The sequence below is a fragment of the Montipora capricornis genome, chromosome 4 (genome assembly GCF_036669925.1).
Source record: "Montipora capricornis isolate CH-2021 chromosome 4, ASM3666992v2, whole genome shotgun sequence".
NCBI classification, from domain to species: Eukaryota; Metazoa; Cnidaria; class Anthozoa; order Scleractinia; family Acroporidae; genus Montipora; species Montipora capricornis.
Window position 1 is genome coordinate 26,077,469 of NC_090886.1, and position 11,955 is coordinate 26,089,423.

General features: G+C 38.8%; 1 long non-coding RNA gene across 1 annotated transcript in view; it reads left to right on the top strand.

The window, feature by feature from the left end:
• The window catches only part of LOC138045852 (uncharacterized), a 30,704-nt gene extending 18,983 nt beyond the window's left edge, over nt 1–11,721 (top strand). Inside the window, exons 2-3 of the long non-coding RNA XR_011131678.1 lie at nt 9,604–9,729; nt 11,226–11,721. This is a non-coding gene — a long non-coding RNA (uncharacterized lncRNA). The remainder of the gene's footprint in view (nt 1–9,603; nt 9,730–11,225) is intronic.
• The last annotated feature ends 234 nt before the right edge of the window (nt 11,722–11,955 follow it).

Sequence of the window (11,955 nt, forward strand, 5' to 3'; positions counted from 1 at the left end):
GGATCCAATTAAGTAGAAATTTTTTCCATTTGCTTTGGTAATAATTTTCTTAGCTAAAGCAGAATAATTTAACCAAATCAAAGTCACATTGCTCCACTTTGGCCGCCATTTTTTTTGGATAAAAGCGAGTCTTCCGGACGGCTACTCCTTCACCGGAAGTCAACTGGGTAACCGGAAACTGTTTTCGCATGGTCCGCATAGTTCCAAAAATAACTTTTTGGAAATTAAGATATCCCGGCCAACGCCCTGAGAGCCCTCGTTGTCCTATTATGGCTCTTGTCTGGAACAATATTGTAACATTAGAGTAAACGGTAAACCTATCTTTTTTACACAGAGTCCTTTAACCTTGTAAAACATGATGGTTTAAAAAGTCATCTAAGAATTCGAAGCCGTGAAATCATGTTAGATCACTGCAATTTAAGATTGGTGACAAAAAATTTTTGATCCAGCACTTAGCAAGTCTAGGGAGATCTACGGTCTGCTTATATCCATTAAGGCGACAGAATCCAGAGGCTTCACAAAGTTGAAATCAAAATTTTCTATTGATGATGTGGAAATAAAAAAAGCCTTCTCATTAATAAGGTCCTGTATCTGTGAAACATACGTACAATGCTTTCAATTTAAAATACTGAATGACATTTTATTCACAAATTCCCGCTTAGCTAAGATAGGTTTAATACAAAGCGATCTCTGCACTTTTTGTAATACTGGTGCGGAAATAATTGATCATTTATTCTTTTACTGTGTTTACTCACCTACGTTTTGTGAAGAATTTGAATCTTATTGCATCGCTATAGCCAAAGAACAAAGGAAACTTGAGTTAAAGACTATTTTAGTTGGTGTCACAGATACTAAATGTTCTCTGTTTAATTATTTAATTGTTTTAGGTAAGCTACATTTATGGAACTGTCGTAGGAATAACTGTCGTCCGTTCTTCCCTTCCTATAAGGAACTAGTTGCGCTAAGTACAATAATAGGAAGATGCTAGAGACTAAGTGGAAACCCTTGTTGAATTGCATTTTTCTAAGTACATAGGTGTGCGGTAACTAAATAAAAGAAAAACAAACTGTTAAAAGTATTGTAAAAATTGAAGTCTAGGAAGTATTGTGTAATAAGTAGTGTAAGTAATGTTTTGTAAATGAGATTGTACTTAGTGTTGTAAGTAGTGTTTGCTTTGTTCTGTAAGTAGCGTTCTTCGTGTCGCAATAAAAAAATTATATATATATATATATATATAAAACAAAAAACAATGGAAACCCTTTCAAAGTCAGGTGTCAAGAGTCTAGCGAATAGGAACTAAGATATTTTTAGAATGAAAACCGCTTAATTCAATGAATAACTTGGATTTGCCTGCTACCATAAAACTTGGCAATATGTGGCGATGATAATCAACAACTGAAATGCTCAAGCGAAAGGAAAAGCCGATTAAATGCTTAGGCTTTTATACAGTTAGCATAATGCTTAAAACTGGAATTTCTCAGTAAACTCTAACGAAAAGCAGCTCAAAAATACCAAAACATAGCTCAAAACAAAGTTCAAAAATAGGTAGTGCAGAAAGTTGACACAGTACGTTGTTCCAAAACTGTCAAACTGAGCTGCGTTTTGTTTTTTGGGACTTAATATGTAAAATACTAAACCCAGAAAGATGAAGAAAATAAATGGTAATCGAGAAACATTGGCTTCGAGGCTGACATGAAGTTCAACTTTTTTCTCACAGCAAACTTAAGCGTGTACTCTCAGCGTCTGACAGTTTCCACGACAAAAGTTCAGTGAAGTTATCCATGCCCAGCGGAGTTAGTATCTGGCTGAGGGACCTCAAAATATACGACTTAATGCTAGAAATAAAGGACCGAAAATTCTATTTTAACGCTCAAAAATGCAAACTAAGCATGGAACAGTTGGAGTTGTAATCAGAAGCACAGAGCGATACGATCTAGTGAAAATCAAACTGTCGGAGTCGGAAGCAAAGTACCGATTCCGCTTATGACTCTGTCGCTTACGATCCAGTGAAAACTGCATTGTCGGAGTCGGAAGCAGAAGCGGAAGAATAAAGCAATCACAATACTCCATTGCAAGAATTGTGATTGGTCTGCTTCCGACTCCGACAATCTAGTTTTCACTGGATCATGAGCGACGGATTCATAAGCGGAGTCGGAAGAAAATGAGAACGTTCTGATTCTTCCGACTCCGAATCCGTCGAGCTTTTGACTCTGCTTACGACTCCGATCTTTGATTTTCACTAGGTCATAATATGTACTTATTGACTGAGTGGGAGGGCCAGACGGGAAAATATTTGGCCCGAGGTCATGGCGTACGGACCGAGCGCAGCGAGGTCCGTGCGCCATGACCGATGGCCAAATATTTTCCCGTCCGGCCCGACCTAACTCAGTCAATAAGCATTTTATCATATGACCACCGCGCTTTTCGGCCCGCTTTTTACGGCCCTCATACGGGGATTTTTTCAATAGTTTTGCAATGAAAGCGCGCGCGGGGCCGTACGGGTCATATGATAAGCGCTCTTACGACTCCGACTAAGACTCCGACTCCGTCGCTAGTGAATACCAGCTTTAAAGTACTTATGTTTGTCAGGACCATGCTGGTGGTTACGCAGTAACTGTTATTCAATTGAAGCATCGGAGGGATATAAAGTTAAAGCCGAGTGTTTATTTGTAATTTGTTTAGCCTACTTTTTCTCTGTACTGTAATTTTGGCATATCTTTAGAAGATTTTCAATTTTGAATCTGATAAGGTTTCATGATGCATCGACAACCTATGACAGAAGGGCAGAAACGAAAGAACTCATTCTGGATTGTTTTGTTTTCTTTAGTTGACCGTTTTTCGTCAAGGCTAAACAAAAACAATTCAAAATTGTTTTATCCCGTAAATTCGTCGTTGAAGTAAGGCCAATAAGAATAAATAACCCGGGAGCTCCGCTTTTAAATTTAGGCTTGGTTACATCATTGTAGATATTATTTCAAGTTGATATTTACTTATTGGTGTACTCTTGTACCAGATGTTAACGGACGTCGTTGGTTTTCTTTTGTACTTCACTGCCAAAACAAACAAACAAACAAACAAAAATGGGTTTCTCCATGTCCGCTGTCCTTTGGTTTGAGAATCCTTTGAATTCTTTTATTGGACATTTTTTAATCGAAGTTTCCGAACTTGTCTCCTACTCTTCACCATTTTCTTTTCGGAAACCATGAAAGCATTCGGAATTTTCGTTACTTCACCACTATTCGAGTCATGAGAAATGTTAGTATTTCAACTCGAAACAGGGTATTTCTGTGTCAGTTATCCAAAATCCGGGACCAACCGACAATTACGAAAGACAAACCGAACAAAGTCAATTTCATGGCGATATTCACCAGAGTTATACGGATGTTATTGCTATATTTCGATTTACTTCAACATCAGGCGAATCAAGGTTTATAGAGCGCGTGATTTAAATACAGGAGACTTATTTAAATAATAATAGTTCGCGGCTAGCTTTTAAGCCAGAGTTAATTGCAGACTACTTAGTTATATAGAAAGTTTCTTTAAATAAAAGAATATTCCAGTTGTTGTCCATATCAATTATGCTGGTATTGTCCCTGACTGTATTCAAGTAGAATTCCTTAGTGTTGACAAGGATGGAATTATTACAAGGGAAATTAGAAAGTGACAAAAGGTGTTGGTAGTTTTCACAATTATCCAGATGGCAACAAATAGCACTGTCCTTGTCTCGGGCATGTTCCATTGTGCGTTCGTACAAGGTGCGCTCAGTTTTTCCTATGTAACTAGAATTACAGCAAGGGCAAGTAAATTGATCAACAAGATTAGATTTACTTAATAGCAGAGTTTTGTCCTTTGGGTTGGTATAAAACGAGACCTTGTTTGTTCTAGGGAAAATTCGAAATGAAACATTTTTGGAGGGTGGTATACACCTGCAGAGCTTGTGAACCAAGGATTTTGTTAATTGTTCGCCTTTCTCGCCTATGTATGGCATGTTAATCCAGATAGTCCTACTCTCGCTAACTGTTTCCTGGGTGTGGTCCTGAGAGAAGGTCTTGTACAAACAGGAAGCCTTGGTACGACTCAGGAGTTTTGCATTGATTTTTAAGAGAAATGTAGTTTCGTACTGTCCGCCACCTTGATTTGAGAGAGAGAAAGAAAAGTATTGTTTTGAATAGCACGGGATCATTCGGGACAATACCAGGTTCGATACTAAGAGAATATAGGCCATCGGTGGACTAGAATAGTTTTTTTAGTTATTAGCCCACGGACTGTTTTAGTCGTGAAATAAAGTAGTAAGCTCGTTTCTTAAAAACATCATACATTACAGTCGTAAGACTGAATTAAGTACAATATAAAAATTACAATAAAAATGGTTAATTACAATTGTGTTTAAAGGTTATTTACATCGCGTGGCTAATAGTAAAAGAGTCCAGGAAACGATCGGTGTAACAAACGTCTCTTATTTCTCAAACGCCGAGCTTGGGAACTGGCCATAGGAGGTTGCAGATTAGCTAGCTTGTGGTGTTCATTAGTTACAATATCTTTAAATAATTTAATAGATAATGATTCACGTCTCTCTGAAAGTGTTGGAATTCCGGCCTTACCCATCGCCTCACAATACGATAAACTAGGATTTTCACTAAGATTATTCGCATGGCGCGCCTCTGAATACGTTCGATGTCATCAGACAAATATTTCCAGAGACTACGATGGAATAGCTGACATGAGAATTTTAGCACTGATCTAATGACACTATAATAAAAAGCTAACAGGTCGTCGGGACCTATGCCGGCCCTCTCTAGCTGACTCAAAAGATAAAATCGACTTGCGGCTTTGGAGGTGATAGTTTCCACGTGATCGTTCCATTTCAAGTCATTACTGATCATAACCCCTAGGACTTTAGCAGAAGATACCGTCAAACTGCATGCCGTCCATCTTAATCGGGCCATGAGATGGTGGGATTTTCTAAAAATAAACCACTAACTCTTTGTACTTGGTCGGGTTTAATTGGAAGAGATTATTGTGATACCAGCTGGAAATGCGCTTGACGTACAGCTTCCTGTAAAGAGTTTTCCCCAGAAGTTGGCACCACCTCCAAAACAGTTGTGTCGTCTGCAAACTTCCACATGGAGAACGATTCTCTCGGTAACTTTAGGTCGTTAATCATTACTAAAAGCAGCCAGGGGCCTAAACGCGTGCCTTAAGAAACTCCGTCAGGAACATTTAGTCAGCTGGAATAGCAGTTTGACCCCTTGTTGCCTACCCTTAGGAAGTCAATGGGTTGGCTTAACCCCAAGGCTGAACAATTTGGCTATCAACAAATGGTGATGTACCAAATAAAATGCTTTCCTATAGTCTAGGAGAGCAGCTCTAGCAATTGAGCCATTCCCGTCAGTAGCGCGCAGCCAGTGGTGGAGCATCGACATAAGAGCAAAGGTAGTTGAAGATCCTGGAATAAAACGAAATTGACCAGGGTCAATAGATGACAATGTTGTTGCTTTCAATTCCTTTTCGATGACAATGCATTCAGCAACCTTTGACAGAGTTGGAAAGGAAAGTTGGCCTTAGATCTTTAATAAAGTCACAGATCGTAGGGACCGTGGGTAAAGATGGAACATCAGCAAGTTTCCACAAACGAGGAACTCTACATTCCATTCGTTGATTATCCAACTGTATTAGTTATTGTACAAAAACGCACGAAACGAGTACAAATATCCCCCGATATTGTACAGTTGGTTATTTGTACAGTTGGTTATTGTACAGTAGAGTACCGTTTTGACTTATTTAGGTGCTGACGTTGATTTTTTGCCAGCGAAATTTGTTCCAAAAAAAGTGACAATGGACGACATTCTTACACCTTTTCGCGGAGATGACGATGAATTTAATGGGCTACCCAATTTTGACTTAGACTTGTTTGGCAGCAATACGACTAATGCAACTACTGTAGACACCGGAGGAAGTGACAGCCTTCTACGCCAGAAATTCTTAATGATGCGCAGATTGGGCATTGGGGATTTCATCATCGAAACAAAAGTGTAAACACAGCAAAGAAAACGAAAACAGACCTGAACGTACGGAAAAGATGGCGCCCCTCTGTTGGTGAAGAAAGAAATTTGGAAGATATACCACCAGTGCAGCTTGACCGTCTTCTTTGTCACTTTTTCATCAATGTCAAAAGGCAAGAGGGCACTGAGTTTGATCCAAGTAAGCTCACGTCCTTTCAGCGAAGTTTTGGCCGCCATTTGCGTGATCTTGAAAAGCCGTACTGTCTTTTCAACCAACGACAAAGAATTTACCAAGTACAGAGCTGCTATTGAATTAAAACGAAAACAGTTTCGCCAGCAAGCAAAAGGATGCCGTCCGAATAAGGCATTTGGGTTAAACGAAGAGGATATGGAAAACTTTGGTCTACAAAGCAACTTGAGGATCATTGTCTAGAAGCCCTTATCCGTACAGTATGGCTCAACAACCCTATGCACTTTGGATGGAGGGCAAGAGACGAACACCGGAGAATCCTGTTGGGAGACCTTGAGGTTAGAAGGGAAGAAGGAGGTGAAAAACGCGAGTACATCATTTGGAACACTGAGAGAGGCACCAAAACGAGAAATGAGTGGGGGAGGGGAGGGGGGGGGGGGGTAAAGTGTTTGGTACCGAAAGATACTCCAGTCCGCGAATTCATGCCACAGGTACCGAAAGGTGTCCTGTGAAGTTCTTCAAACACTATCTTGCCAGACAGTCCCTTGTACTTGGCAGTGATGAAAAACCCACAAAATCAATTTTGGTTAAAAAAACCAACCTCTTGGAATACATTCACTGGGATACTTTATGAAAACTATGGCCATAACAGCAGCACACCAACCACTCAGCTCGCCGTACGAGCTGAGGGATGAAAACATGAACCCCCTCGACATTTCTCAGTCATCAGGGTACAAAAATTTAAAATAATAATAATAACAGCTATTCAGTAGTCTCAGAGGAACAGCAAACGAGGATGTCCTTTTTGATAAGCCAGAGATCCAGTGCCACAGAACCGAAAGAAGCAATGAAACCGATGAACAGAGAGTAAGCTCAGCTCCGCAATAACTGCTAGTAGCGAAGGGGCTTCCACATCATTCCCTAGTGCACTTTTTAATAACTGTACAATTGTTGTCGGTTCAAAACCTGAAATTCCAGGAGTAAAGCGCCGTCGGTGACACGTGATTGAATCGGACGACGAAAATGACATTTAAAGTGCCAGTTTTTAAGGGCCTTCTCAACCAATTTCGTTTTTAAGTACAACATGGTTGCTCCGCAAGTTCTAAGGTTTAAATTAAAATTTCTGTAATGCTTTTCATTGAAGAAAATGTCTATTTCGTACTAGCAGCGCTTTCAAATGTGTAAGAGTTTGAGAAACTTGACCGAAAAGAAAAATGCACCCTGGTTAGACAAGTCGACGTTTCTTTAGCCTATCATAGTCTTGCCGAAAACTTGTCACGCAAAAATCTTTCACACGTTCCGGCTTGTTTACAATTCACTCGCTAAAAATCTAGAGCGAAAAAGTTGGATAATAAATAGTTTATTCGATGTTTTGTTGTGTAGTATCCCTGAGCATTTTTACTCGTTGCTTGCAGTTTGACTCTCCCTAGCGGACTCGTCAAAATACAGCACAGCTCATAAAAATACTCAGCGATACTACACACCAAAACATCTAATAAGATACCTTAATTTTTTTGTGAAGCATCTCAGCGTGCCCGAATCCTAAATCCTTGAATCTGATTGGCTAGTAACGAACTCTTGGCCGGTCCAGCCTTTTTCCATCCGGACCGGTTGTCCGGTCCGGAATTCGCGAGAAATCTTAAGTTTTTTTTTTTTTTTTTACTACATAACGGCGCGACGAAACGTTGAATTTTACCTCTTAAAATGGAAGTTTTCGCTTACTAACCGTTGCAAAGAGAAAGAAAAACATCAGCCATAAATAATAGGCCTACTTATTATTCAAAAAGGTGAATATTTTGCTGACAACACTTTGCTGTATACTGTTTTTTGAGTTGTTCTTGAACTGTTTGACATACAGTTGAACTTAAAACAACTTTCACTGCAGAGGAAGACTTTTGAACTCAGTTTTTCGGTCAACATCCGTTATTTTCTTTGGACTTCTATTTTCTAATCTCGTTCTATGTTGCTTCATTCAAGAATATACAGTTTCGTAACTAAAATAGGTTGTTGTTTTACTGTTGTTGTTTTCTTGAACTGTTGACATGCAGTTTAACCTAAACGACTAACTGCAGAGAAGTCCTTTGAGCTTAGTTTTTTCGCTTGACATCCGTTATGTTCTTTAGAGGTCTATTTTATAATCTCGTTCAAGAAACTTGAAATACGGATTCGTAGCTAAAAAAGTCAAACAAACAAATCGCAACTCTGTGGAGTGTGCATGAGCTACTGTCAATGTCAACAAGTTTTTCTTGTGCAGTTTCTATAAGTTTTGCACTTATTTGTGAACGACTTGACGGAGAACAAAGACAAATACTTGAAATAATAAGATATAAAGGCACAGAATGAGAAGAGTATTTTTACTAATTTTTTTCCTCCTGTTTTAAGAACTTTCTTTTCATTTTCAACAAGACAAAGCACTTTAATACGTAGAACATTATTCGCCTGATTATACGAATTTTTCAAACATTGTTTAGTTTGACGGTTTAGCTCATTTCTCTTTGATTGCTCTAAAATACAACTGCTTTTTATATTTATTACACCAAGAGATATTTGAAGTACTGTTTTATCGTTAATCTGTCATTTTTCTCTGAGCTTTGCGAACGGCGGGCTTTTTTCAGTTAATTTCAACTGTGATAGTGCGACGTAGCAAATCAGTTTGCCATCTTCTTTTCAGAAAAAAAGAAAGCAGAAAAAATAAATACGTTATTCACCGGGTTAGATCTGTCCATGTAGGGAAAAATTATGCCCTCGGCCTTGAGTACGTCCCTCGGCCTGCGGCGTCGAGCCGTACTCAAGACCTCGGGCACAGTTTTTCCCTATACGTATCTCCCAGCCGATGAATAACATATATCTATTTCATTCATAATCTTTTTTATTATTAACCAAGCTAGTCTGGCCCGTATTATGAAGTGCAAAATACGTTGAATAAGTTTTCTAATATAAACTGTATTTACGGCTAAATATTTTTAGAGTTAAGCCAGTAGATTTATCCCTACAAACAGGTAAAGTAAATATTATATTAAATGAAATGCATATTTACACCGACTGCAAAAAAATGTAATAAAGAAAATCCATATAAATGTTGCAAAAAAAAGTGAATATATGGGTACGGCAAATAATTTTAATTTTAGGGCCGCCAAAAAAACATATGGCTACCGAACGCACTTTTTTTTCAATTTTCATTGGAAAAGGTGTGAGGTCTGGTCTCAAAGTTAACTCCACTCACCAAAATATATGGTCTCAACAAGAGTGCCAGTAACTTTCTTTTTTCCGGAAACAAGCATATCTCTGAAACTCAAAGCTTCGTAGCAAGAGCAATATGTATTGCCCTTTGAACTGAGAATGCTGCCTTCGGTGCAACATTTAATTTTTCCTCTTCGCAAATGTCTGATTCTCTGTCATTGATCATCGCAGATTCAAGGTGTGTGAGGACAGTAAAAGCAGACAAATATCATACCAGATACAAGTTTCAATGATCGCTTACCAGACTTACAAAACGCGCTGTGGATTGTTTGGTTGGTCTAGATGCAAACGTTCAAGGTAATAATAACGTGTTACACTCTAGTGGTATAATTATAAGTAAGTAATTAAGTCAGTAAGTAAGTAATTAAGTCAGTAAGTAAGTAAGTAAGTAAGTAAGTAAGTAAGTAAGTAAGTAAGTAAGTAAGTAAGTAAGTAAGTAAGTAAGTAAGTAAGTAAGTAAGTAAGTAAGTAAGTAAGTAAGTAAGTAAGTAAGTAAGTGAGTAAGTAAGTAAGTAGAGCGGTTTTCAAGTGAGTCTCGAGAATAATTAGCAAATTGCTTTGGTTTATGATTCCTTCACTCAGTGATTGGTTCAAAGTCCTCGCACCTTTCTTTCAACCAATCAGAAGTGAAACCAAAACCAATCGTAGCTCGCGTGTGCACATTTTCCCGCGCTTTGTGTCAGCTACATGTAATTACGAGTTTTGATTGGTTTAACGGACTGTCTCCGTTATTTTTGATCGGCCAAAGTAATTAATTTGGTTTTGGTTTTACGACGATCATTTGAAAACCGCTCTAAGTAAGTAAGTAAGTAAGTAAGTAAACTTTATTTGAACATGGAAAATCATCAGTTAAGCTGAAAAAAGTGAAAAACGCTTTACAGCTGTTTTACATAATTGCCGGGTAGGAATCCGATAGGTCAGATACCTGCCTTATACGTTTGCCGGACTGCCCAATAGAGTCAGCATTTCTTAAGTATTTGGACAAATTGTTTCGCAAACAGGCCTCACTATAGCAGAGACTTCCTTTCAAATATGTTGACATTGTTGCAAATCAGCAACCTTCGATTGAAAATCTTGTCTGCCTGGTATTTGCCATTCCATACTTTCTGGGTTCTCGAACGGTTGACGGAACAGTTAGGTCAGTTTGTTGAGCACCGGCCTGCGGTACGGGAAGTCGCGGAATCAAAACCTCCGGTTTGACCAATACTCAGGGTGTTTATAAAACTTAGGAAGTGCTCCCTTCTTAATTACGTCCACAAATGATCAGACTATCAAGTCTTCTCTAGTAAGGACTATAAACCGAAGTCCTCACGTCCCAACCTCGGGATTCTGTGGGAGGATAATGATTCCTTAATATTCGGAAAAAGCACCACGGAGTTCCCGGTGTTGTGATCTGGTCTGAATTCTGAGGTCTAAAGGTTTGTTAGTCACGTTGGTAACACTATTCAGTGCTACCAGAAGCCCACAAGGGTTGAAACGTGTAACGCGCGTTCACAGCTTCCGAATATTCAGTGCGAACTGATTGGTTGAATGTTTCAGTGCTAAGTACCATATTTGGAAACCCCTCGCTCTTGTTGTTCCAAATATGGTACTTGGCAAATTGAATATTCAAAAGCTTGTTTCCCAGCACACAAGGGGCCGTTACACGTTTCAACCCTTATGGGTTTCTGGTGCTACCCTCACAAAATAAGATACTAACTTAATGTGAGCCTTGAGGCCATTGCTTCCTGGCGCCCAAACCCCTGTGTTGCAATTACATGTTCTTATTAATGCGCATCTCTTTTTTTCATTAGACCAGTAACTTTATACAGATATGGACGAGCCTACAAAACAAGATGGGATGTCTACCTTAGGTGCTGCAAGGGATGGAAACAGCGAAGCTATAATTCACGAGAATGTCGAGAACGTTAGTTTTAAAACTGGAGCTTAACAGAGTGGGGTTTTATCCAACAGTCGCAAATGCTGAAGACAGCTATTTGTTTTTATTTTAGTTTATTTGATATACGAGGCTTAATTAGGCGCTAGAAAATCAAATTTATGGAGTCTAAACAATATATCTTTTAGATGTGCTTTTAGATAACCATAGTAATCAGGGCATTATTTCCTCGGTTTTCCACAAGAAGACCTACACCGGTCTTCTCACTAATTATTACAGCTTTGTACCTTTCAGTTACAAATTAGGACTAGTACGCACTCTGGTTGACCGAGTATTTAAAATTAATAATACTTGGACTGGTTTTCACTTGGACATAAGCAACCTTACCAAAACATTAAGGAAGAATTTGTTTCCTTCTAGCGTTATCGAGAATGTTGTTAGAAAATTTCTCAACAATTACTTTACCTCCAATTCCTCTCAGAGTGTTGCTCGGAAGGACAATTGTTTGTATTTTAAATTACCGTACATCGGTCCCTTTTCCATCATAACAAAACGCAGAATTAAGAAATTAGTCAACAAATTTGCAGCGACCTGGAAATTAAGTTGGTGTTCACCCCGTTTAAAATTAGGAGTTGGTTTGGGGCGAA